The sequence below is a fragment of the Protopterus annectens genome, chromosome 10.part0 (assembly GCF_019279795.1).
Source record: "Protopterus annectens isolate FY-2018-M chromosome 10.part0, PAN1.0, whole genome shotgun sequence".
NCBI lineage: Eukaryota > Metazoa > Chordata > Ceratodontiformes > Protopteridae > Protopterus > Protopterus annectens.
The window spans coordinates 1,171,977,932-1,172,003,206 of NC_056744.1; the positions used below are offsets into that span (position 1 = coordinate 1,171,977,932).

The 25,275-nt window shown below is 41.3% G+C and overlaps 1 protein-coding gene across 1 annotated transcript in view; it reads right to left on the bottom strand.

Annotated features, from left to right (window-relative positions):
* The window catches only part of MMACHC (metabolism of cobalamin associated C), a 167,060-nt gene that overhangs the window by 60,731 nt on the left and 81,054 nt on the right, over nt 1–25,275 (bottom strand). The window lies entirely within an intron of this gene.

Here is a 25,275-nt window from a genome sequence, read left to right on the forward strand (position 1 = left end):
CACCCCAGGGGGCGATGGTGAGCCCAAAGGGGAGCACTCTGAACTGAAAGTGATTGGTTCCTAGCCAGAAGCAGAGGAAACTCCAAGAGCACCTGTTCATCTTGATATAGTAACACATGTCCTGGAGATCCACCGAGCACATCCAGTCATTTATTTGCAGGAAGGGCACAATGGACTGAAGAGTGACCATCCGGAATTTCATCTTGGTAGCCAACAGGTTCAGGTTTGACAGATCCAGAATGCGTTTTAAGTTGCCTGTTTTCTTTGGCACTAAAAAAAACCTGGAATAAAAGCCTAATCCAGACTGGTCTGGGGGGATGGGCTGGATGACTCATTTTGAAAGCAGCCTGGTAACTTCTGTGGCTGCCTCCTCCTACTGACTGGGTGTCACGTCTGGGAGGTTTCTGGGGGGAATGGGGGAATGGAAAAAGGGAATTGAGTAACTTCTAGATATGATCTGCAGAACCCAATGATTGTAACTGACTCCCATGTCGTTGGGTGCAGAGATAGTCGCCCCTGACTGCCTCCAGAGACTAGCAATCGGGCAACTCCTCGGGGTTACTGGAAGGGTCTGTCCGGGAAGGTGTCCCGAGATCCTTGGTTCTTCGGGACCCCCCCCCCCTCTGCCATGATGGCAATGTCTATCGTATCCCCCTCTGCCTTGGGGAAAGGTGAATCCTGAGAGTCTTGGGAAGAACGCAAGACTTCCAAAACCACATCTTCTTGACCCCAAGCTGATTCCTAGAAAGGGATCATTGTGGGGTGGAGAAGCGGAACCTGATGGCAGACAAAGTCTTCCCCTAATTCTCGCGCTGGACTAATGTATCTCAAACCATTTTTCCAAACAAGGTGGAACCATTGTAGGGGGCTTTCATGAAAAATGCCTTCAATGGCTCCTAAAAGGCGCAAAGCCAGAGCCAGGCATGCCACCAGGCCATGCCTGTTCCCGCAGCCCTAGAGGCACCCTCAGTGGCATGTGAGAGAAGCCTCATGGACATATTTGAGATGGAAATGAGGGTGGCTATGCAGGAGGAAAAAAACCTTCTACTCCTCTGCCGACATGGACCCTGGGACAGACTCTGTGACCTTTTTGACCAGGTCCCTCTGCAGTCTGATTACATGTGCCAAATAATTCAGCACATGTAAGGCAAAGGTGGCTGTTGTGTATGTAGGTCTGCTTCCCAAAACAATCCATCACCCGAGACTTCCTGTCTGGAGGATGAACCGAAGATCTCTCTTGGGCGAGCTCCTTTTTGGTGGCTGTTGCAACCACCATGGCATCGACCATGGACCCCTTGGACCAGTGAGACTTATCAGAAGGGGTGCCAAGTACTTTATCCGGGTGCCTGGGGATAGGCTTGATCATATCAGGTTCCCTCCATGCCCTAGATGAAATAAGATCCACTAGGGGATCTGCAGGGGGGGCACCCAAGAGGTAGAAGGTCCTCTGACAAACCCCTCCTGAAATACCGACTTGCCCAGGTTGGGATTGAGGGTTGACCACCCACTATTCTGCCTAAGAATCACCATGATGTCTCCAAAGGAGACATCGTCTGGGGTGATCAGGCGGGAACAATCCCCTTCCTCCAAGTCAGTATGGTCTGAGAGAGACTCTATCGGGGAGTCTAAGTGCCTCTTCTTACATGTATGCTTCTGAGGGGGCTCCAATGGGGGGGGGGGGATTCTGAGGAGGACTTGGAAGCCTCAAGGAGTTCCCGTGTGGGAACCTTCTGTGGCAAACTAGCAACAGGCTGTCCCTGAGGGGGCAGGATGGCAGACTCCATCGCAGAAAGAGAGGGAGTCAGGACGGAGTCAGAGGACGAGAGAGTGTCACACACACACACGCACAGACACGCACGCACACAGACACACACAAGACGCGCACAAACACACACACACACATGACGCGCGCGCACGTGCACACACACACAGACGCACACACACAGACGCACACACACACAGACGCACGCGCACACACACACAGACGCACGCGCACACACACAAAGACACACACACAGAGACTCACAAAGAGACACACACAGAGACTCACAAAGAGACACACAGAGAGAGACACACACAGAAACACACAAAGAGGCACACAGACACAAAGAGACACAGACACACACACAAAGAGATACACAGACAGACAGACAGAAGACACGCACACAGAGACACACACAGAGACACAGGCACACACAGACAGACAGACAGACACACAGAGACACAGGCACACACAGAGACATAGGCGCACACACACACTCAACAGGAAGCCAAGAAAGAGAAAGCGAGAACTTTTTTTTTTTTTATATATAAACCAGACACTAAGGACAAAGGGATAGGATAGGGTTAGAAATGTACAAAGATAGAGCAGAGAGAGGAAATAGGAAAAAAAAACAAAAAACAAAAGAAACTTGCAACTAGCTGAGCTTGGATCTATGGACAAACGCTGCTAATCAAAACGAGCGGCAAATGACATCTGGGGGGAGGAGGGAGACCAGGGCATTATGGGTAGGGGAGAAGCTTGGACTTTGGATCCAATGCTGGAGTATGCAGCCGAGTCGAATCTGTGCTGGATCAGAGTCCCTCAGGTTGAAGATCAAACGAAAACAACATCTTCAGCTCTTAAGTTAGCCGAATGACCCTCAACAACTCTGCTGTATTCTTGATAATGTTAATGAGATCTCTAAACAGGGCAGTTTTTTTTTTTTTTTTTTGTACAGTACTTACTCATACCTCTCAAGTTCTTTGTTCAAGAATTCTGGACAAAGAAAACAATATCGGGGGGGGGAGAGTGCTAAAATAAGAGACACGGTTTAAATATTACTTTAGTTCACATAAGAAGTCAGCAGAACAGGTTTTACATCAAAATGCATTTTCTGAACATTATACAGTAAAAAGAAACTCTTGTCTGTCACTGTTGGCAGCCTGTGATCCTGAGTGATTTATCAGTAAATGAGGGACAGTTTAAAAATGAGGCAAAATCTGGGACATTCTACAAAATTCTGTACAGTGGAGAGGCATGCAGTCACTACACTGTGAGGTCCTATACCACATCTTCAAATAAGTGAGACTGTACTTCAGGCTGTGGGCTCCCCCTTCTCAGCCTAATCCTATTTTGCTTTGACTGCTGGATTTGGAGGAAAGTTTTATTAACACATTAATGTTAAGCAAAACATTACCTTGCACTTTTACACTTGCTTGGTGAAGCTTAGATGTAGGTATCTACACTATTTATTTCCTCTTTAAATGTTAAGATTTCAGGATAATTACCCTGCTTGGCTGAGAGGTTTGCAGGAAAATTCTTGTGAGATTTCAGTGTGCTTGTTATTGCGTTTGTTTGCTTTTCCGGTGAACCACCAAGTTCATTCTTCCTTTGTTTACACAGTTTCAACGAACTGTCAGACTTTTGGGCATTTTTAGCACAGACAGTACTTTTTTGGAATGGGGTTAAAAATTGAACCTCCTTTAAATGTTAATTGACTGGTGAATCTGAGCAAGGTTTGGTTTCTAATGTACTTTGGGTAGTCTTCCCTGTAGTTACAGTGTGTTGCTCATGTGGTGCTTACCTCAGACATGCATCTAAACTTATGCTGCTACTCTGTTTCCCAGCAGTCTAAATACTTTTGATTACAGAGAAGATTCAGTTACTCTGCTTCTTCTAGTGAATTTGCAAGCTACTTATAATCAACTAGCCTAGAAAATATACACAATTTTATCATCATCACTTACTGGCGCTACCCTTTACCTAACTGTCCCTTTTACTCTGGGGGGAGAATAAGGCATCCTGAGGTTAGAGTCATGCAACCTATTAGTTCCTCTCCGGGGTGCCATGAACAATCAGTCCACCTATTCCCCCATGGTAAGAGTTGGTTTGTAGGGACTGGGCTAACTTCCATGTCTGTTGTGGTGTCCTATCCCTACTCCAGAAGAGCACCCCCATGCATTCTTTCCTCATGTCAGATCTCTGAGATATTCTACTAATGTCTGCTGCAGGGAGTGAGCCTCTGCATATTATTAGCATTTGTCCAAGAGAATATGTGGGCAAGGGCTAATGCATGTGAACAGCATGTGCTCACAGGCTCCTGCCTCATAAGTGCAATACAGAGTACTCCTGCTAGGTGTCACTCAAGTGGCAAGCCAGAGCCACCACCACTCTCCTACCAGGATGGGTAAGCCAACAAGAGCTGCTCATTCCCATCACCCTCTGATGTAGACAGGGCTTTAACTCTTTTATGCCACAGGAGCTGTCTTTCCCTTGAAAATATTTAAAAACTAATGTCTTATCTGATAAATCTGGACTCAAGGTTGTTTCTGTTCATTAGCCTCCAGTTTTTTTTGGTTTCCACTAAGTGGAAGATGTGAAGGGATGGATGGGTAGGAATTCCTCTTCAATTAAACTGGGATTCTTTGGTTGCCTGTATGATGTTAATGCTGTAGATGAGCACCCTATGTGATTTCCACGATGTGAAAAGTGATCTTTCTATAAAAATCATTAGTCATTTAGCAGTGGGCTTCCACTCCTTGGTCTTGCAGAAAACAGTATGGCTCTGTGGTTCCCATATACAGTTTACTTTATGGAATCCCCTACAAACCTTTCTCCCATTTCTATCTTGGGCAATTTTTTCAGATATAATCCAAGCCCTGGAGTAGTAGTAGCAGTGTGCGTTTAGTAATGCTTGTGCTTAAAAGCTTAATGAGACCTGGTACAAGACATTCAAGGCGTGTGCACCGCTTCTCTTCTTACAATTTAACTCCATTTCTGGGGGGTATTTGGCATGCAACAAGCAGAGGATGGGTTACTGCTTCTCCCATACATGTCATAGGATTGTTAGGTTTTCAAGTGACTGTCGGCCCCATCAATTTACCCTAGTCATTCTGGTGTACTTCCTTCCTTACTGTGTTGAGACAGGGATTACTCCATCAAGTAGTGTATTAGTTGCTTTTTGTATAATTAATGGAGAAATAATATGACCCTTCTTTTTCAGCTGGCATTGCCCCTCCCTTTGACAATATGTCTGGCAGCCTTTTGTGAGAGAATGACATTGGGTCTATAGTGAGACCTCATAACAGTACGGTATTAAGTCAACCTCTACCCTCCCACCTCACCCTCGCACTGACAACTTTGTCAGGTTCTATGGCACCTTCTAAGTCTATCTAGTTAATACACAAATAATTATTTTGGAGGGGGCTCCAAATTTACTAGGTCTACTACAGTAATATGGGTTCTGCATGAAAATAACCAAGTAGGACTTAAAGTGACTGGAATGTGACCTATACATTTGTCTCTTCTGTCCAGATACATGCATCAACTGGAACATCTACAGCAATATCTTAAAAAATAAAAGGCCTGAACAGTACATCTATATGCACCACCTCAAAGCCTTATCACTATACTTAGTGTCAGGGCTGGATTCAGCACAAGGTGACCTAGGCAGCTGCCTAGGGCCTGTTGCTGGCTGTGAGGCCTGGACATACAAAAAATAATTAAAAAAAAAAAAAATGAATTTGGCTCTTTAGTCAATTTTCCTTTTCACTCATGCAGTCTTTTTCATTGCCTCTGCATCACAAGCTCCAGTTTCACTGGCAAATGCTTTGTGCTAATGAGACAGGAGCAGGGAAGCAAAGCCAATAAGAGAGTTTCAAGAACTGGTACAAGTACTGAAATCTCTCCCAGAAACATTTTATCTGCAAAAGTCCCGACAGAAAGCAGTACAATCAGAGTCAACTTTCATCCTTTCTGGCATTCCAGGCAGTGGGGCATGCAGTTTGTTCTTTTTTTACCTGCAAAATCCAGTCAGAGATATAATCCAGATTAACTTTCCTCCAGTTTCAGTCCATGCACTTACAAGCAATGAGTGCAAAGTAGGTAGCAGCAGACAAAAGTAAAGGGAGCAGTGTTTGTGTGCATGTGTGTGCGTGTGTGTGTGTGTGTGTGTGTGTGTGTGTGTGTGTGTGTGTGTTTGTAAAAATGCTTCTGTTGTACCTTGGGTACTAAAGGCAAGAGCCTTAATCCTCCATACCAATGGGCAGACTTCAATAACTTTTACTAAATCACTGAATTGCTATCGGCCATTTGCTGTTATGGTGTAAAGGAAGGAAACTGACTGTAGTAAAAAGTAACATTATACGGGACATGTTCTTTGGATCTGATCCTTGTTTTCTGTGTTCTGTTGAATGTTGACAGTGTATTGATTATTTAGATGTGAATACATTGGACAGCATAAAGTATACAGGCTTAATGTTGGTATTTTAACTATAAATACATTCTTAGCTTGCTTTTTTTTGCAAGCACACAGGTGTGAAATGCATTGTGTTTGGGCTACAACAGTTTGTCAAGTACTTGATGCACAACTCCTGAGCTGCTCTTGAAAAGGGACAGTTGTGTCCAGTAGGCTGTTCCAGGCTGTTGGCAAATACTTTACACACTGGTCTTTTGAATTCCTACACCCTTCACTTAGGTGCCAATTAGTACTATATGCTATATGAGCAATGTACTCCAGCATGTCTCTTGTGCTTTAATGGGTTGCCAGATGCATTTTCACTAAATGTGAGTTTCAAGGCAAGATACGTTTACTGTTCCTCCTGCCAAGTCTGTTTTCAATATGTGAATGTTTTTTGCTTAAAAATGGCAAAACATTTTAAATGAAATGCAGCTGTCGATCATGCCCATTTGTTTACGATCTGGCCCTGTTGACTCTAGGCTGCATGCCCATTTGTTTATGATCTGGCCCTGTTGACTCTAGAAGTGTATGCTGCTACAATACAGCATTTTTAGCCATCAAAGTAGGTCAGACCTGAACTGAATGATGTCAGCAGGATAAATATTCTTGATAACAGAGAAAATTTAAGGGGTCAGAAATGAGATGTAGGTGTCTTGCAAGAGTAAAACCCCCACCAAAAAAACAGGATATTTTATGAAGTAATACTTCCGATTTTGAATGTCTTGTGGGCTATTGAAAAAATCCTGCTGAAGCATTTATATTGTCTTTGTTTTGCTTTATTCATTGCACAAAACAATTAATTCATTAATAGGTATGGACTGTGTAATACAGTCCAAACATGTTACATTTTAGTAGTCTAAACATGTTGTATTTTATTAAAACGGTTTGCAGTGCCTTCTTTGCAGGCTCCAACAACTGCAAAGGGGTTGACATATGTCAGGTCATATAATCCTGCATTATTTGGAGTGATTATCAGAACAGTTTGATTTTCATCATCCATTGTGTAGTCATTGCTACATACTACTGTGACATATTCTTCTCTACAAGATCACTTACCTGCCTAGGGCCCCCACTTAACTATGATCCAGCTCTGCTCGGTATCCTGGATACTGTTAAGAGGTTGACCTGTGTCTGGCATACAAGGCATCCTCTGATCCCATACTAATGGATCTACTGCACAACAACTAGTCAAATGGCACCATAAATACTCAGTCTAGGGATCTAAACCTCTTCTGCAACATCAAAAGAATATGGTTAGGAGGGGCAGGTATACCTCACAAATACCACTGCCCTGGAATAGATTTCCCATCCTTGTAAAACAAAGCTCGTCTCTATCCATATTCAAGCATAACTTGACTCTATGGATGGGTAACAGAAAATTTACCCAGGACTGCCTCCTGTACTACTAATGGACACAGGCAGCTCTAAATGCTTTATTCCACACATAGTTCCACTCAAATAATGTATAGTATGATCACAGTTATTCTCACTAGGGTTAACACATAATTATCAGCTATGGGATGGGTAAGGCCAATGTATCACTAAATGAAATGGGTTAATTTAAGCACCAAAAAAAAAGTTATCTAGACATAAAATTGTCTGAAGGGCATTTATCCTAATACTTACCTGTGAACCTATATTAATAGTGGACAACTTGAAGAGTGTTAATTTGGATGAGGGATTGGAATGTTTTCACATGTCCTTAATTTGAAAGTTTCTAGATGTTAAATACTTCAATCTCCACCCAAAAAAGCAAGGTTACTAAATGACACTCTCTTACATTTTGGGGTGGGGGCATGTGGTACTCAACCAGTATTCAGGCTCTCAAAGACTTGTGGTCCGGAACTGATTAGATATTAGTAGTCAAAGAAGTGGGAGACGTGTGTGCTCCCCTAAACTTTGCTTCATGCCACTCAGACTACAAACGCTTGTAAATGCCTAAGGATCTCATTAGAGACAGGAACACTTTACTGCCTGCAGCACCTTGGAAGCGGATGACTCTTTTTATACTGAAAGTAAAAGGAGGCATGAGAGGCCTTGACAACTCACATTACATCAGGAATCCCATTTCACATCCTCTGGGACACGTATAAATGTCAGGTAAATGCAAAACTACATAGTTGGGCTAACAGAACTGACAGAAGCTAGGATACAAAAAAATTAATTGTATGCAGCTTATCATCTCATCTTCGCTGGCTAAGGATGGGGCTATTTGGCACAAGTCTTCACCATTTGTCCATGGTTAACAGCACAAGAATAACTGGATTTGAAGGTCTGTATGGCCTTAGAAAGTGAATGTAATGATGGCTGCTGTTATCCAACAGTAGCTAAAGTTTCTAACCAGAAGAGCAAAGACACGGATCCATCTTGGGGAAGGATAATATAGATTATGCATGTGCAGGAGAGAAATTCTTCTCTTGTAATGGTATTACTATTTGTCCAAATGGTGGAAGCTGCCATCCCTGAACAGAATGTTGACTTTGCACTTCAGGACATTTTTAGTCTTGTGTTAGAGATGCTGCTTGGTAAAGATGAGCTCAAACAGGGAATTATGTTCCTGAAAAGAGACAAAACTTCAGGAGACTAATGGTCTCCCAAACGGTTACCATTATTTGTCACCTCCAAGTTCACTTTTGTTTTTGAAGGTCTGTAACCTTTATGTAGCAATGCTGTTGTGGATCTCTCCAGAATCCTGGAAAGCTATCTCAGTGTCCACCTTTTGATTCTTGGCAAAACACCTACTAACTCATCCAGCTATTGCTCTATTTTTATTCTAAACACCAATTCTAAACTGTAGATATGAGTGTAAGCTAGAAGCCTTATTATATTACTGGAACAGTTTACATATCCTGATTACTCTGAAATTGTATCAGAAAGTTTATAGCCTTCTCCAACATGTGGGTCAAGCAAAGACATTGTTAACTATATTGTGTTATGATGCCAAAAAAATCCTCAGACAGGCTGTCATGGAGACAGTTCATGGTGGCCCTGAAAACCTTAACTACCCTGATAAGTTTCTGAAAATTCAAGTTATTTCAAAGGGCACATGTTATGATACAGTTAGGTTCATGGATGTCAAAAAGGATTACTCTCAAGTGTACCCCCTTCCCCTTATTTGCAATGCCAGCAGTGGCAAGTAGGAGCATATTCATTACCATGGACTGGAATTGTTGTAGAGCACTGTTATCCCTCTTAACTATTAATTTGTCAGCAGGTGATGTTTTGATACTATTAGCCAGTCCCTTAGATCAAGGCAGTGTGCATCTACTAAATATGAATTATTTACTAGACTTAGTGCAGTGTCTACCAAAGGGCTACTTTTAGGAGCTCAACTCATAATGCAGTCAGCTGATGTCCTTTCAGGATCCAACGTGCCTTATAGTCAGTTGTCACGATGATGACAGACTGGGGTTCATTACCATATTATGATAATGAGGGATCCGGTGCTATGCGAGTTTCCCCCGGTTGGAGCTTACTATCATCAGGGTTGGGGGGGGGGGGAGAGACAATACAGCAAAAGGTATCAGATTTGCTGGCATTGTTAGGGAATCTATTTCCAGTAGGGATTTTCCTGCTATGCAATGGATTTTTTTTGCACTGGTACGTTGCTTAGCATTGTAAGCTGAATAGCATGCTTAGCAATATACTGACAAGTAAAGGACCTCACTGTATTGAGAAATGCATCATCATTACTCAGGCTGCTACTGCTGTCCTGTAAGTTATGCCACAGGGACCAGCAGCTACAACAGTACTGGCTTCCTGAATAGTGTACAGCTGAGGTGGGTTAATTAACACAGGACAATAGTTATGCCTTAAGTCTTGTGTGATCTTGCTTGATGACATAATTACATGTATAAATCACAAAAGGCTTTTGGCACCATTCTGTAGTAGGGTTACCACCTGTCCCACTCTGCGAGGGACAGTCCATTTTTGGGCAGTTATGTCCTACAAAGAAATCGAAAAACTGGCAAAAGTCCTGAGATTTTAGTTTCATAGTTTAGTATTAGGCTATCTGCCCTGGGGCATTTGTAAGCCTAGTCATAGTGATGTGGCTTTCACCACCCCATGAAATGGTACAAAAAATGCACAGAACAGATTTCGAATACTGTGCCTCTGACTAGTAGTGACACAGTGAAGGTCCCCTTATATAAAAGAATTAGTTTACTGTGCCCCTTGTCTAGCAGTGACACAGATGTGATCCCTGGGGTAAACTTACGATCTCCCATCCACTCATCAAGATTTCTCTTGAAGAGAGTCAGTGAGAGGCTCTGCCTAACATGAACTGGGATCTTGTTCCAGACCATGGGAAGCCTCTGGGTTATGAATCTATCCCTTCAGCATGTCCTATTCATACTTGTGCCGAGGTTTAAGTCTTTAGCTCTCGTGGTTCTGATGGATTTGGATTTTTTGAGGTGGAGCATGTCCATCAGTTCCTGATTGGACATGGCCTTGTACATCAGGCAGAGATCACCTCTGAGCAGGCGGTATGCTACTGAATAGAGCTGGAGTTTCTTTAGTCTGGCAGAATAAGACATATGTTGGAGACCTTTGATCCTCTTGGTTAGGTACTTTTGTGGTCTCTCCAGCTGTTGCAAATGCCGGGTGAGGTACATACCAAATGGGGCACTGTACTCAATCATGGGTCTGATGAGGGAGGAGTATAGGGGTACAATGACATCCTTGGATCTGGATGTGAATCCCTTCATGATAAGTTGTGCAAGGTAGAATGTTTTTCTAACCACTTTGGCAACGTGGGTGTCAAATGAGAGGTCGCTGTCGACTTGGGTCCCTAGGTCTCGGATTACTTTTTCCGTACTCAGTGGGTTGCTGTCTATGTGATAATTTGTGGGTACTTTGTTTTTCCCAAAGGGGATGACTATACATTTTTTGGCATTTAGTTTAAGGCCATGACTCCGGCACCAGTTGTCCGTTTCTGTGAGGCCTTTTTGTAGGATGTATGTGTCCGCTGGTGTATTGACTATGGCGCCTAGTTTGCAGTCATCTGCGAACTTTGTCAGCCACAACCCTCCCATGTTTGCTTTAACATCTGAGAAATAAATGCCGAACAAGAGGGGTCCCAGGACAGATCCTTGTGGGACACCACTTGTGACTGGCTTTGAGTCAGACATTGCTTTAGCCAGTTTGCAACCCATCTAGTGACATAAGGGTTTACGTTTAAGCTGTTGAGCTTATGTATGATGCCTGAGTGGGGTATTGTGTCGAAGGCCTTAGCCAAGTCCAGGTAGGCTGTATGGACTACTTTGCCCTCATCAATGGCTCTAGTGACTGTTTCGAAAAAGTCAACCAGGTTCAAAAGGCAGGATCTGCCCTTTACAAAGCCAAACTGGGTGGGGTCAAGTGTCTGTAGGTCCCCAATGTCTCTGTTTATGAGTTCCATAATAATTCTTTCCATAGCTTTGCAGACCAGGCTGGTTAAGCTTATGGGGCGGTAGTTCCCAGGGTCTGTAGAGGTACCCCCTTTGTGGAATGGGACCACTGTTGCTGTACGCCAGTGTTCAGGTACATATCCTGTAGTAAGGCTAAGGTTAAATAGCATTTTTATGTGCGGGTTTAGCTCCTCTTGGAGTTCACGTAGCATGCAATCCGGGATACCGTCAGGTCCCATTGATGCTGTGTTTTTAGCTTTGTTGAGGGCGGCTCTCACTTGGACATCTGAGATGACAGGGAGATTACATTCAGCTGGGATAAGTATTTCTTCTTTTGGGGGTGAGGGAGGGGAGAAATTTGCACTGAAGCTGTTAGCCAGAATGTTGGCAATATCTGTGGGTTCAGTGTATTTTTTGTTGTTGTGAACTAACTCTGAGCATATCCGAGTGTTTCCGCCCAGGTTTCTAACGTAGCTGAAGAAGGCTTTGTGGTTATCTTTAGTGTCCTTAGCGATTTTTCTCTCAAAGTTGGCCTTGGAAGTTTTTATGAGAGAACGTAGTTTTCTGCTAGTGTTGATCAGAGATGTCTTCCCTTTATGGGATTTTGCTCTGTCGTGCAGTAGCTTCCTTCTTTTGTAATACAATTTGTTAATGGCTGAGGTCCACCAGACACGACGCTTGCCTTTGGTGGAGAGGGACTTGGATTTATTTGGGATTGCATGATCCATGCATTCTTGGAGATGTCCATAGAAAGCATTTGTGAAGGATTTGGCATTGTGGGACGTGGTATCCACTGGACCAGTGGGCTTAAAGGATGCCATCTCAGTCTTAAGAAGAGTGAAGTCTGATTTTGAGAAGTTTTACACTGTGGTCTTTTGTGCTGGGGTGGAGGTGGGATATGTATATCCATGGTGATTAGTTTGTGGTCAGATCTCACTAGTGAGGGATATACCTCCGGTGTGGAGCATTTTGTCCCCATGTTTGTGATGATCAGGTCTAGTATATCATCTCCCCTAGTGGGAGAGGTGACTAGTTGTTCCAGTGCATTTGAATTTATGAATTCCAGGAACCTTTGGGCTAGGGTGTTAGGGCTAGAATAATGTACCCAATCTATGTTTAGGTAGTTGAAGTCTCCCAGCATGATGGTATTTTGTGATACATTCATATCCTCCAATGTCTTCAGGAAGGCTGAGTGGGGTTCCTGAGATTGGGAGGGTGGTCTGTAACATGCTACCAGTTGTATAGCAGTTTTGCCTATGGTTAGTTGCACCTATGGTCCCCGATGCTTCATGTGTTGCTACTAACCTGGAGGTGTGGGTGTCCTTGATGAATATGGACACTCCCCCTCCCTTTGTGGTTCGGCCCGGGTTTTGGGGCCGAAAAGCATGATACGAGGTATAGCCTGGTAGCGATGGGGTGCTCTCAGGAGCCTTGAACCAGGTTTCAGTTACTGCACAGATGTCGATGTTCTCCATACTGAGGAGTGCATCGAGAGCCTGCATCTTGAGATTTAGACTTCTGGCGTTGAGCAGCATTACCCTTAGTTTTTTTCCATTTTTGTTTTCTAAGGAGGTGGGTTTGTCTTTTGAGCCTTGCCTAAAAAAGGCACTATGGGGGTGGCAAGAGCCTTAGCCAATATCTGGAAGCTCAGTGGTGACAGGTGCAAGCCGTCCCTTGTGAAGCAGCGTGGCTTGTCCAACATGTCATCCCAGGCAGACAGACATTGGATCCCCTTAGAATGACACCAGTACTTGAGCCAATTATTAAATCTGATCATCTTGTCTTTGTATTGTGGCATCATTCTTGGTGAGGGCAAGATGCTGCTCAGGGTCAGAGTCATACCAGCCTGGGCTACATAATCAGAGAGCTCCTCTATGTCTCTTTTCATGTAGTCCAGGGAGGTACATCTCAGGTCATTCATGCCAGCATGGACAATGACGGAGTCATATTTGTACTTGCTTTGGAGTGACCTGAGTGCTTGTGTTATGTGGCGGATCCTAGCTCCCGATAGGCAGCTCACAGTCACCCTCTCCTTGTTCAGCCTGGTAAGCGGGACATCAGTGTGTCTGACTATAGAGTCACCTATTACTAGTGCATCAGGCATGGTGTTTGGCCTTAAGGGCTGTGATTGACGATGTCTGCTTTGGGAGCCTCTGTTGTTTTGGTAAGTTTTTTATTAGAGCCTCCGAGTATATCTTTGTGTTTTTATGTGTTTGGTTTGCAGTTGTGGTAGGTCTATGTGGGACTGGGTTTGTTGTGTGTGTGGTTACCATCTCCTCCTGTCTGGTTGTGCCAGCCCTGAGTTGAGAGAGTTCAGCCTCCAGTTTGGCTATATAGTTGCATCTCTCACATGTATTTGTGTTTGTTGGGAGGAGGAGAGGGTTGTCTGTGTACATGAGACAATTGTAGCATTGTCTCAAGATACCCAGATTTACCAGCTGAACTCGAGTGGACACCAGAAATCTGCCACTCGACATGCTAGAACAGTATAAGGGAGTGCTGTGCCTTTAAGGGAAGTGGATATTCACAGGGGTGGTAGGTGGATGTAGTGCTTACTTAGTACGAGAGTGCTTACTTAGCAGAAAAGTTTTGAGAACAAGTGCTAGGCTTATAATATAGCGAGTAGTCTGATTATACTAAGAGTAGAGCTTCCTTAAGGGAAAATTTGAAGAGCAGACTTAGCGGAGCCAGAAGTTGTTTAACCGGCGCTGTGCTATGCGCACAACCACGCAAAGCCATGCAAACGCGGATTTTAAACAGGGAACTTCAAAAGAGCTAGAAATGGTCCAAAACAACCAATTACTACAGCTCTTGTGCTGAGGTCACTTCCTACAGGGACAGGTAGGCTGCTCAAGGCTCCCCACTCCCACTGGTGAGCAAAGAAACTTCCTTCTATCCAAGTAAGGTAAGCAGCTTCTTCTTTTATACACTGGGCTCTCACATAAAGCAGTGAAGGAGCTTGGCTAAAGGAGGACATTCAGAAAACTTCTGGCAGTCACACCATAAGGGCTGACATCTGGCTTTGTTTGCCAGGAACATGAAATTTTACTGTAGCAGTAATCCCTATAATGAACATCACCCTACCTATGGAACCAGGAGCAGTAACTACCACTGCAACTGGATCAGTCATGCAATTAGCTTTAGGGCATGACGGTCCAAGTGAAGCCTGCCAAATGGGTGACCGTGACACAGCAATATCTTGAATGGCTAGAGCCTCACAGCTCTGTAAAGGAGCTAATTCTGAAGAAGAGAGAACAAAGTCTGTCTGGGCCAAAAGACCACTACGAAGATTACTTTCATTTTCTGTAGTCTAGTTTTCTAGAGGAACCTCCGCTTCACAGAAAATGAGGGAAAGAATACACACCACTTGGCCAAAGGCGAGCTACAGCAATCTTCTCACAATTTCTCAGAGATTAAAACAAAAAGAAGCTGAAGCAGACTGTTGCTGGATGTTGAGGTAAACAGGGCATACAATGGGAAACCCAACAGATGAAAGATTTTCTTGGTAACTGTGTGAATGACAGACCACTGATTGAGCATTACAAAATATCGACTTGATCCATTTGTTGGGAGACTGTCTTCTCAGACCTCCACTAGAAAATACTGAGGCAGAATGCCCTACTACCACACTCTCACGGCTTCTTAACACAATGGATAACACTGTACTACTTCCTATCTGTGGAATACAAGTAAGGCCATTGATTTCTGAGGATCCAGTCAAAGACCCTTGACTGGACTGTACAATGAGGGGCCATAAAAACTGACAATGGAGTCAGAACCAGAAACTTGAAGCTTTTGTCAGAACTGGCTGGGAGACTCCATGACAGAATCTGCATGCTTAAGAGACAGGAACCTGTCACGAGGCAAAAAGGATGGCCAAGCTGTTGTATCTTAGGAAAACTCAGTGGAGACTAATGTCTGCACCAACCAACCACAAGACTTTGTGAAGATCACTCCAGCTCTGAAACACAACAGCAAACTGATCAGAAACTCCTACTTCCACTCTGACTGAGGATACTGTTTTTCAGCCATCAGCCCATTTTTCAGACAAGGGAACACTTTCTAACTCTGCAGATGTGGGCTGCAGCTAAAGACATCCATTTGATGAATACTCTGAGGCAGAGATGTAGTCAAATGAAAATGTCCAAGACTAGTAATGACTGGTTATAAACTGGAAGCACAGAAACCTCCTTTGTCATTTTTTTTAAACTAGACAGAAGAATCTTGGAGGTCAAAAGATCACACTTTATATCTATCCAAGTGAGATGAAGTAATATAATGTAGTGACTGCTCTAATATTATTCAAAAGGTTTATTTGGGAATTGCTGTGTTTAGGCCCTTATGACTAAGCATGAGGCTGTAGTCCCTGTTTTGGTTATTAAAAACAGCATATGGAATAATATCACGTGCTGGGACATGGACAAAGAGGAAAAGCAGTAAGGCAAAGTATCAGGAATGATGTGATCCATCCCAGTTCTGACCACAACCCCCTGGGGATTGCCAGACATTTCAGCTTCTGGGTCCACAAACTTGCTAGGTAGCAGAATGGAAGAGAATTATCTGCTCCTGTCACCATCTAAACGGTGTTACCTTGGGGGATATATGAACCAAATCCAGATACTGGCTCTACTGGATTATGGAAAAATGTATGATGAGGGTGAAAATTTACTCACACAGCTGTTAAGGTTTTTCCTGTCTCTTTAATCCTTTGAGGTGCTTGTTGATTTGTTCATCCAACATGAGGAGACCCTAGAAAGGAAACTCCAAACACATCACCTTATTATCCTTGGCAGACTGAGTCAACTACAATCTACAGTGCCAATGGATAGCAATGCTGGATACTTCTAATCTAGCATCCCCTTACATGGTTTTCCTACTTGGATATCAAGTTAGCAGAGAGGTGATGAAGTCACTGCAGTGCCCTGATTTTCTCATTCAGAAAACCCTCCAGCAGTTCATCTGCATTAAGCTCATCACTCATGTCCAACTAAAAAGAAACCATGTGCATTAAATAGCTCATTGCTGACAGAGAGTGCTGTGAACATAACATGTCTTTTTAATTTAAATCCTGGGTCTCCTTGTCTGAGGTAATGGATGGCAGAAGCTTTACAAAGGGCTGTTGCAGATACATTAACAGCAGGCTTGCGAGTTTCAGCCAAAACCCGGCAATCTCCCACAGGACAGAATGTTTGCTTTTTTGGGATTTTTCTGTACAACGCTGGTGGCATCCAGAAAATGTTCAGAGGAAAGAATCAGACAGGACATTTGAAAAATTAAGAACAGAATCAACATTTTTTGCAGCTTCCTTCTGGGAAAGGAAATAAGCTGTTTTGCCCAAATCCCCATTCTACTGCATAAGTTGCGTGATTTCTTCAAATTATGGATCAGGAGGCGGCTCTTTCTTCACATCTCAGGTTCATGTGCTTAAACTTGCATAAACATTTTTAGAACTTATGTCTTCAGAGACTGTACTGGTCTTCTAGGCATTTGTGCAATATGAAGAACTATCACAGGGAAGACTGGGGTAGGATAAGGTAAAGGAGCCCGAGACTAGAATATCAGTCTGTGAAAGCAGAAACCAGCAGAACATAGACCAAACTGGCAGATCCTAACATGACAGTATAAATGGCCAAAATGCACTCTGACATAGAGCATATATATATGCCAAAGACAGTGACAACTGTAAAGCACTTGCTGTGAACCCTGGCTAAAAAAGATACGCAAAACACTGGTGCCAGGATCACAGATGCTAGAAATGCAGATGTCTAAAATGCCATTGGTAGGGTGCTGTTAGAGGCATGTGAAATGCCAGCATCAGACTCATCAACATACAAAGCATTAACATCCAGTGCAGCACTGGAGTAAGACTCTGGTCAACTGGTGCTGAAGAGGCCACCAGATAAAATCTGTATCAGAAAAACAGACCTATTGAGACACAGGCATCACTGTTGCAAAGGAAAGTGCCGGAACCAGTGATGAGACCATCAGAGGCAGGTATGTAGATGTTAAGGAAAAGGATGCATTGGTAGGGAAAAGGAGAAGGTGACCACTGGTATTCCATGACCCAGAGGACAACAGTCAAGCCTGGATACCAGCTCAGTGGATTAGAGGAACAAAGGTTTTGGAAATATAATAAAGCATCATTCCCTGAAGAAGTAGGAATCACCGATTCCAAACCTATAATACTGGAAAGTCTATATGATCCCCATCTACATGCCCCACACCACTGACCAATAGCTTACAGTTAAAGTCTGCCTTGAACAAGCGGGACTGCTTAGCCATGGGAATATAGCTCAGGGAAGCTCTATGGAAAGATGTAAACTCTGCTACAGCTCTGAAGAGGATTTTATTTTATTTTTTTAAATTAATTTAACAACAACAGAAAAGACAGAGTGCAAAAGGGAATTGCACTCTTTTTCTGAATTTACTAATGTCTGAGATGATAAATATTTCTGTAGGACCTCTCGTGTGTCTTTTTATCACAGAAGTGGTAAATCCCTTAAAGAAAGAACAACCACGGGTATCATGAGGTTTACCCCAACAACATTAGAACCCAGTATGCCTGTCAGAAGGATGGGGATGCCAAAGAAACATTTCCTCAACAAGTGAGAGGACAGACAGGCCTAGGCTCATCACTGATGGAAAACAAAAAAATTAATTTCCCTTAAAAATGGACAAAAAGACAGAACTTCACAAATCAGGGATATTTTAAATGTGTGTGTGTGGGGGGGGGGGGGTGAGTCTTTTTAGTGATTGTTGTATCAGCTAAAAATAATAAAGTAAACAAGTAGTTATTTAATTTTAATCAATACAGGTTTGCACTGTCAAAAAGAGAAAAACTATGGACAAAAGCAAGTTTAAGTTAAAGTTAATTTGCTTTAAACTTGGTCTGTTGGGGTGGGGGAGGGGTCTACAAGTGCACTAATTATATGTACAATTAAAATACTTTCTCCTACTTTTGCATAGCTGAATGTCTGCATTAATGCCATTAGCTTAATCTTAAAACGATAGTTTTCCATAAGCAAGCAGGCTTGAAAAATATGACAAAATGATGAATGCCATGAGAAGTGCTAAGTTTCTTGCATATACAATGATATTAGCAAATGTTCAGTTGGAGTCCAGAAGTTTGTAGTTGAAGGCAGTTGTACATTCTGTTCTCATGTGAGTGAAACAGACAGACTCCTGCATGCATCTGCATAATTGTTAGCCGTTTTCTTTTTCTGACTGCTGACCGTTTCCAAGCAATTAATCTAGAGTGTTCTGAGCACTGTTTGTTGCAACAGTGTATAATTCAATTTTATTTAAAGACAGGCAGTGCACCTTTAATTAATACCTTTATTGATTTATCGCTTATGTCATAGGCACACTTACATTTATATAAAAGAAAACAACCATATTAACTGATTCAAGGTTACAAACATTAAACATCACATATATTCTTTTGTGCAATGTAATCAATCCAACATGAAATAAATTCCTAAGTTCCTGCCTTCCCTTAAACTTCATTCCTCCTCCAGAACATTTTCTTCATGTATTAACCCCACAATTTCCATTTTTTTAATGTAATTTGCTCACATTCCTTTCTTACCATCCCATTTTCAATTCTCTTATCTCTATTGCAATATTCACTACTTCAAATTACAAAATGTATTGAAGGACTTGCACTTTAATTTTTGTTATTCAGTTGGTTCCAAGAGGAATTTAAACCCTGATCAATACAAGGCATTATATGCCTTAAGGGAGAATAAAAAAGTAGTTATCAATAATACTGATAAAGGGGGTGCTGTGGTGGTATGGGACTAGACCTTTTATTTACAGGCACGGCCGGCCTTAAGCATAAGCGAACTAGGCAACCGCCTAGGGCGCCGTACAGGCCAGCCTAGTAAAGGGCGCAGTTTGTCTTCATTTATTTTAATTAATTTACTTGTTTTATTATGCGAACGCATAATAAGAAAAGTACATTAATTAAAATGAATAAATACACCACAGAGCGCCGGACTCATAAGGCGAGCAGTGAGTGCCCTCCCACTTTTAAACCTGTAGTGTGGCCAGGAGGCTTCAACAACTACCAAAAAAAAAAAAAAAGCTTCACTCCACCTTTCAGGAGAAATATATGCGCATCATACACATGTACGCCACCACCACTGATGTAAAGATTTTCTGTGGTGGCGCGTGGAAATTAAACTAACACTTCAAGATAGGGATTAATTCAGTGTGTATGCATGTAGCCATTTCGTTTAAAAAGGAGGTAAGTGTATTTGTGTGTGTGTCTGTGTAGTTTAAACCAGGTTACTGTATGCGAGAGAAAGTATGTGTGTATGTATTTATGTGTATGGAATTTAAATTAGTCGTTCTGTCTGAATGAGAGAGAAAGTGCGTGTGTTACTGTGTAAGAGAGTAGATGTGTGTAGGAATGGAAGGTGTGTCTGTGTGTTGTATGAGAGAGTACGAGTGTGTGGAATTTAAACCAGTTTAGTTTTTGTGTGAAAGAGAATGCATGCGTGTGTTGTTTCGTGAGACAGTAGGTGTGTTTGTGTGTGTGTGTGTGTTTATTGCTATGTGACAGAAAGCAGCTGCGTGTATGCAACATACCTCTCAACTGTCCAGATAAAATTTGTAGTTCTGTGATTTGCCACTTAAGATAATTATATATATATATATATATATATATATACATACAAGTTTAAATGAGCAGCGTGGTTGCATTTATTTTAAGTGTGTTTTTTATACAAGTTTACATTATTTTGAATACTGAAATTTTAATGTAGGATTGATCTTAAGCAGTTTTATATTAGTGATTTTGTAGATCAAAAAAGTCAACAAAAATTTGTTTTATTGATAACAGCAAGGCAGGTCACGATAACACTGTTTATGGTACAATGTTTAGAAAAGTACAAAAGTTAATCTATGGTGTCTTTTAAGCACTGTTTCTGACTTCATTTGAGCACAAGCTTTGGCTGTGGCAGTATATGAAAGGCCTATGTGTACTGATATATTGAATAAAAATACCCTGATAACTGAATGTTATAGTTTTTTAACCTGCTTTATTGTAGGTTGAAAGTTTAAGTGAGCCTCCACCAAAAAGCCCCTTATTTATTTTGTTTGTTATCAATGTAGTCTTTTTCAGCAAGTGGTAAGGTTAGTAAAATATAATGTTACAACCCTTAGTAAATTTAAAGAAAAAAAATTATCATTTATTTACAGTCCACATTTTGGGTCAAGGGTGTGTGTTTTGCTTGTGTTTCATTGAATGGAGAACTAGTCATGCAAGGCAGATTAATGTTAAGCTTGCTTATTCTCTTTCCAGTCGTGGTGTCAGTCTAATATTTTGCAGACTTGTATGAATCTTTAGTTATTCAGTTTGTTGGTGATGATACAGTACATTCTAGACTGTTTTCCTTAGGTGGAAGCTGAACTGCCGCCATGCCTGTTCTCAGAAGTTTGGTTCTGTCAAAATGGTCTAGTTCAATAGATTAAAAGCTAATGTTTGGTTTGGCACTAGGAAGTATGCAGTCAGCCCCTTAAACTTGTCAATTATGCGTTCCCAAAGTGGAGAGCATTTCTGATGTTGATGGAACGGGTGATGAGACGTATTGTTGGACAGAAGCAAGTGACTATGAACTTCTTAGTCATTTCCTATTGCAATATCACCAACTTACCAATTTTTAATGTAATATAGGCAATTAATTTTTCAATGGTAACAGGCACTGAATTTGTAGATAAAAACATTGATATGTAAAGTTGTTTGTCAGTAGCATCCTCTTCATTAGTTACACATTTCTTTAATGTGGAATTCAGATGATTTTACTTCTTCTTAAGGTAAGTGCATAGATGGTAATGTATGTTAGATTTAGTGTAGGGTTAGAAGTAGAGTTTTATTAAGTGTGTGTGTGTGGATTATTTAGTTTGTTTGGGTATAGCTTTTTAAGGTAAGTGTGCGATAGTTATGGACCTTAGGGTTAGGGTGCAGGTTAAGTGCATACATAGTGGTATATGCAAGATTTAGTGTAGGGTTAGAAGAAGGGTTTACTTTAGGGTTAGAAGTAGGGTTTTGGTTAGTGTATAAATGTGGTTTATTTGTGTAGGTAGTATGTAGCGGGCAGTGGGATGGGACAAGTATGACATTTCGAGTTTTTGAATTTCACGGTTTAGGGCATTCCATGTATTTGCAGAATATGTGTCAGCATTTAGGTGTTTGGGTAAGTAAACATTTGTGTTTTTAATATAAACTCGATTGTAATGACAGAAGTCATGAGTGGCCTTTTATTGTTGAAATTTTCTGAAATGGTAGTTATTGGTTCATACATTTTGTTTCATTGCTTATTAAAAGAAGGTTTAAAACTAGAAATTTAAAACATATTCTAACAAGTGGTGCTGTATTATATAAAGAATATAATTAGGAAAGTGAATCAAAGAATAAATACATGTATGCATGGTCCTAAAAAATGTGTGCAAGGAGTCTCTTTTGAAAACCGCCCAAAGGTAAACGTAATTCTCCACCAACCAGATCCATTTCTATGAATGTGGGTTTTCATGCCGTTTCAATGAATGTGGGTTTTCATGACGTTTCAATGAATGTGGGTTTTCATGCCATTTCAATGAAGGTGAGTGTTGCCGTTTCAATGAAGGTGAGTGTTGCCGTTTCAATGAAGGTGAGTGTTGCCGTTTCAATGAATGTGAGTTTCAAGGGCAGAGAAGTTTACTGCTCATGCTAAGTCTGTTTTCACTGTGAGACTGTACTGTTTGTTTAGCAAATGGCTATCTGTGTTTGTGCTATTTTATTTCAATATTTGTAATCATTGTAGAAGCAAATAATAGAACAGTATGCATGGTAACTGGTGAAGTAACCAAATAATGGAACATTGGAATGGCTGAGGAGGGGGCTGCTGCCGAGGATTGCTGCAGGAGGGGCTGCTCTGGGGTGGCGGTCTATTACCCTTCCTAGGACCCTATTTGACCGTGATCTGGCTCTGGTATTTCACACAGAAAATACATATGCAAAGGTAGCTGCAGTTTAACTACATTACAAGGTATCTTTCTTCCTATGTATTTAAATAATTTAAGGAAATGACTGGAATGGCTTTCTTGGTGAATGACCCAGTGGGTGTGGCTCAAATAGGGGTATTTCATGAGTGTTATGTGGGTGTGACTTAAGGGGCGCCACAGCACTACTTCGCCTAGGGCGCCATTTCGGCTAAGGCCAGCCCTGTTTACAGGAGGCCCAAAAACAGTTGATGGATATTCAATTTTATCAAAAGATGGTTCTTGATCCTACATTACATTTTAAAAAGGATATTGATGCATTTTTGCCTCTAGCTTTAGAAGAAGGGATTATTACTAAAAACACAGTACATCATTTAACTGTATCTTTTCCTTTGCCCAAATATTTTTACATGTTGCCTAAAATTCATAAAAATTCAGATTGTCCATCAGGCTGATCCCTTGTTTCAGGTCATAGTTCTCTAACTGAACCACTTTCAACTTTTCTTACTTGTTTGTGTTTTTCGGCTTTTCCCGGTTAGGGGTCGCCACAGCGGAACTCTGGTCCGCTAATGATTGGCAGTAGATTTTTTTACGTGCGGTCTTGCCGGGCCTAACGCACAACCTTCAACGAAGGAACGCACAGTCACGCATGTTGACACACAGAAGACGCTCTGAGAATCGAATGGGCAACGTCTAACTGTGAGGCGACAACACTGCCGCAGCACCACCACCGCAGTTAACTAATGTAAGCTCTAGAATTAAATACACCACTAAGTCTCTTAATATAGTAAAAGATAATGCAGTTAGAAACTACATGTTAGTTATACATGTAAGCTGGACATTAAATCTTTATACGCTAATATTCCACATTGGGCTGGCTTATTGGCGGTTGAATTTTGGTTAAATAATTCAGACCTACACAACCCTGGGTTTAATACATTTTTGCTCTGTTTGACAGAACATGTTTTGGACCAAAAATGTCAGATAACATTTACCATTAAAATAAAAAAGTACAGCTATGGGGGCATCTTTTGCCCCCATTTAAGCTGACCTTTTCATGGGATATATAGAACAACAAATGATATATGATGTTAGCCATAATATTTATTTAGATAAAGTTGACATTTGGAGATGGTACCATGATGATTGTTGGCTTGTATAGAAATTTGATGCTATTTACTTAGAGTTTATACAATACTTCAATGACTAGTGGGGCTTACAATTTTCAGTTGTGTATGCTACTCAGGAAATCTCTTTTCAGTTGTGCATGCTACTCAGGAAATTTCTTTTTTGGATGTTAGAATCACCAAAAATGCTGATGGAACATTAAACACTTCTTTGTTTCGTAAAGAGTTCATTATAACGCTTTACTGAAGTAAATAGTTGTCATCCACCGTACATTAAAAACAACATTCCTAAAATAACAATTTTTAAGGGTTAAGAGAATTTATTCTTTTAGGGAGGACTTGTTGAAATCCAATCAGGAGCTTACTTCCAGGTTTAGGGCTAGCCTGTATAAGACGTCAGTTATAGAACATGCTCATAATTTAGCTCAGTCTGTGGACAGAGAGACTATATTGCAATATCATGTCAATAATAAACATGATACAAATGTTCGGTTCATCACCAGTTTTGGTAGTAATACCAAATTATTCTTTGAACTTATTAATAAGCGTTGGGGTATTTCTTGGCAGAAAATAAGCTGGTCAAAGTGTTACCAACATGGTGCATGTTCACATATAGAAAGGGTAAAACTATTGGTAATTTTTTGAATAATTTCAAAAAAGTTGGTCATCTTACTGATTATATACAAACTTCTATACGTGATATTAGATGTTTTAGTAACTCTGTCTCTGAATGGGTTATATATTTAATTGAATGCACTTGTTCTGCCTTTTATGTAGAGCAGACTTCTAGACAATTCAAATTGCATACTTCTGAACATTTAAGTGATATCAGCAATAGGAGAATGTCTAATGCTTTATATAAACATGTTTTGCAACATTCTACAGCTATTTTTAGGATTTACAGCTATAGATCGGATATGTTTTCAGGGACTTAATAAACTTGGATGGATGATTTATTAACTAAAAAGGAACGGATTTGGATTGTGAGACTGGGGGCATTATTTCCTCCAGGTTTGAATGATGCATTTTGAAAAAGGGGGATGTGTATTCTTACAGATATGTGTGTGCATGTGTGTGTGTGTGTGTGTGTGTGTATATATATATATATATAGATATATATATATATATATATATAGATATATATATATATATATATATATATTAGTGAAAGTGTTGATGTACTTTTGTATATTCTTTTGTGGCACTGAGGAAGGCTTTGGCCGAAACCATATAGATATATATATACATATATTAGTGAAAGTGTTGATGTACTTTTGTATATTCTTTTGTGGCACTGAGGAAGGCTTTGGCCGAAACCGGTTTGCCCTTGATACTTTAATTGTACATCCTCTGGACTCTGATTATTAAAAGTGAATTATTGCACCAAATTTTGTGCTGGTCGTTTTTATTGGAAGGTTTTGCATTGCTTTTTGGCCCCGCACTATTGCCGTATGTACAGAACTTTTGGGACTTGCAATATTTTATATGCCCAACTAACCATCCCTTTTTTAGCAGCAGCTTCTGTTCTAGATTCAATTAAAAACTCTACCAGTGCAA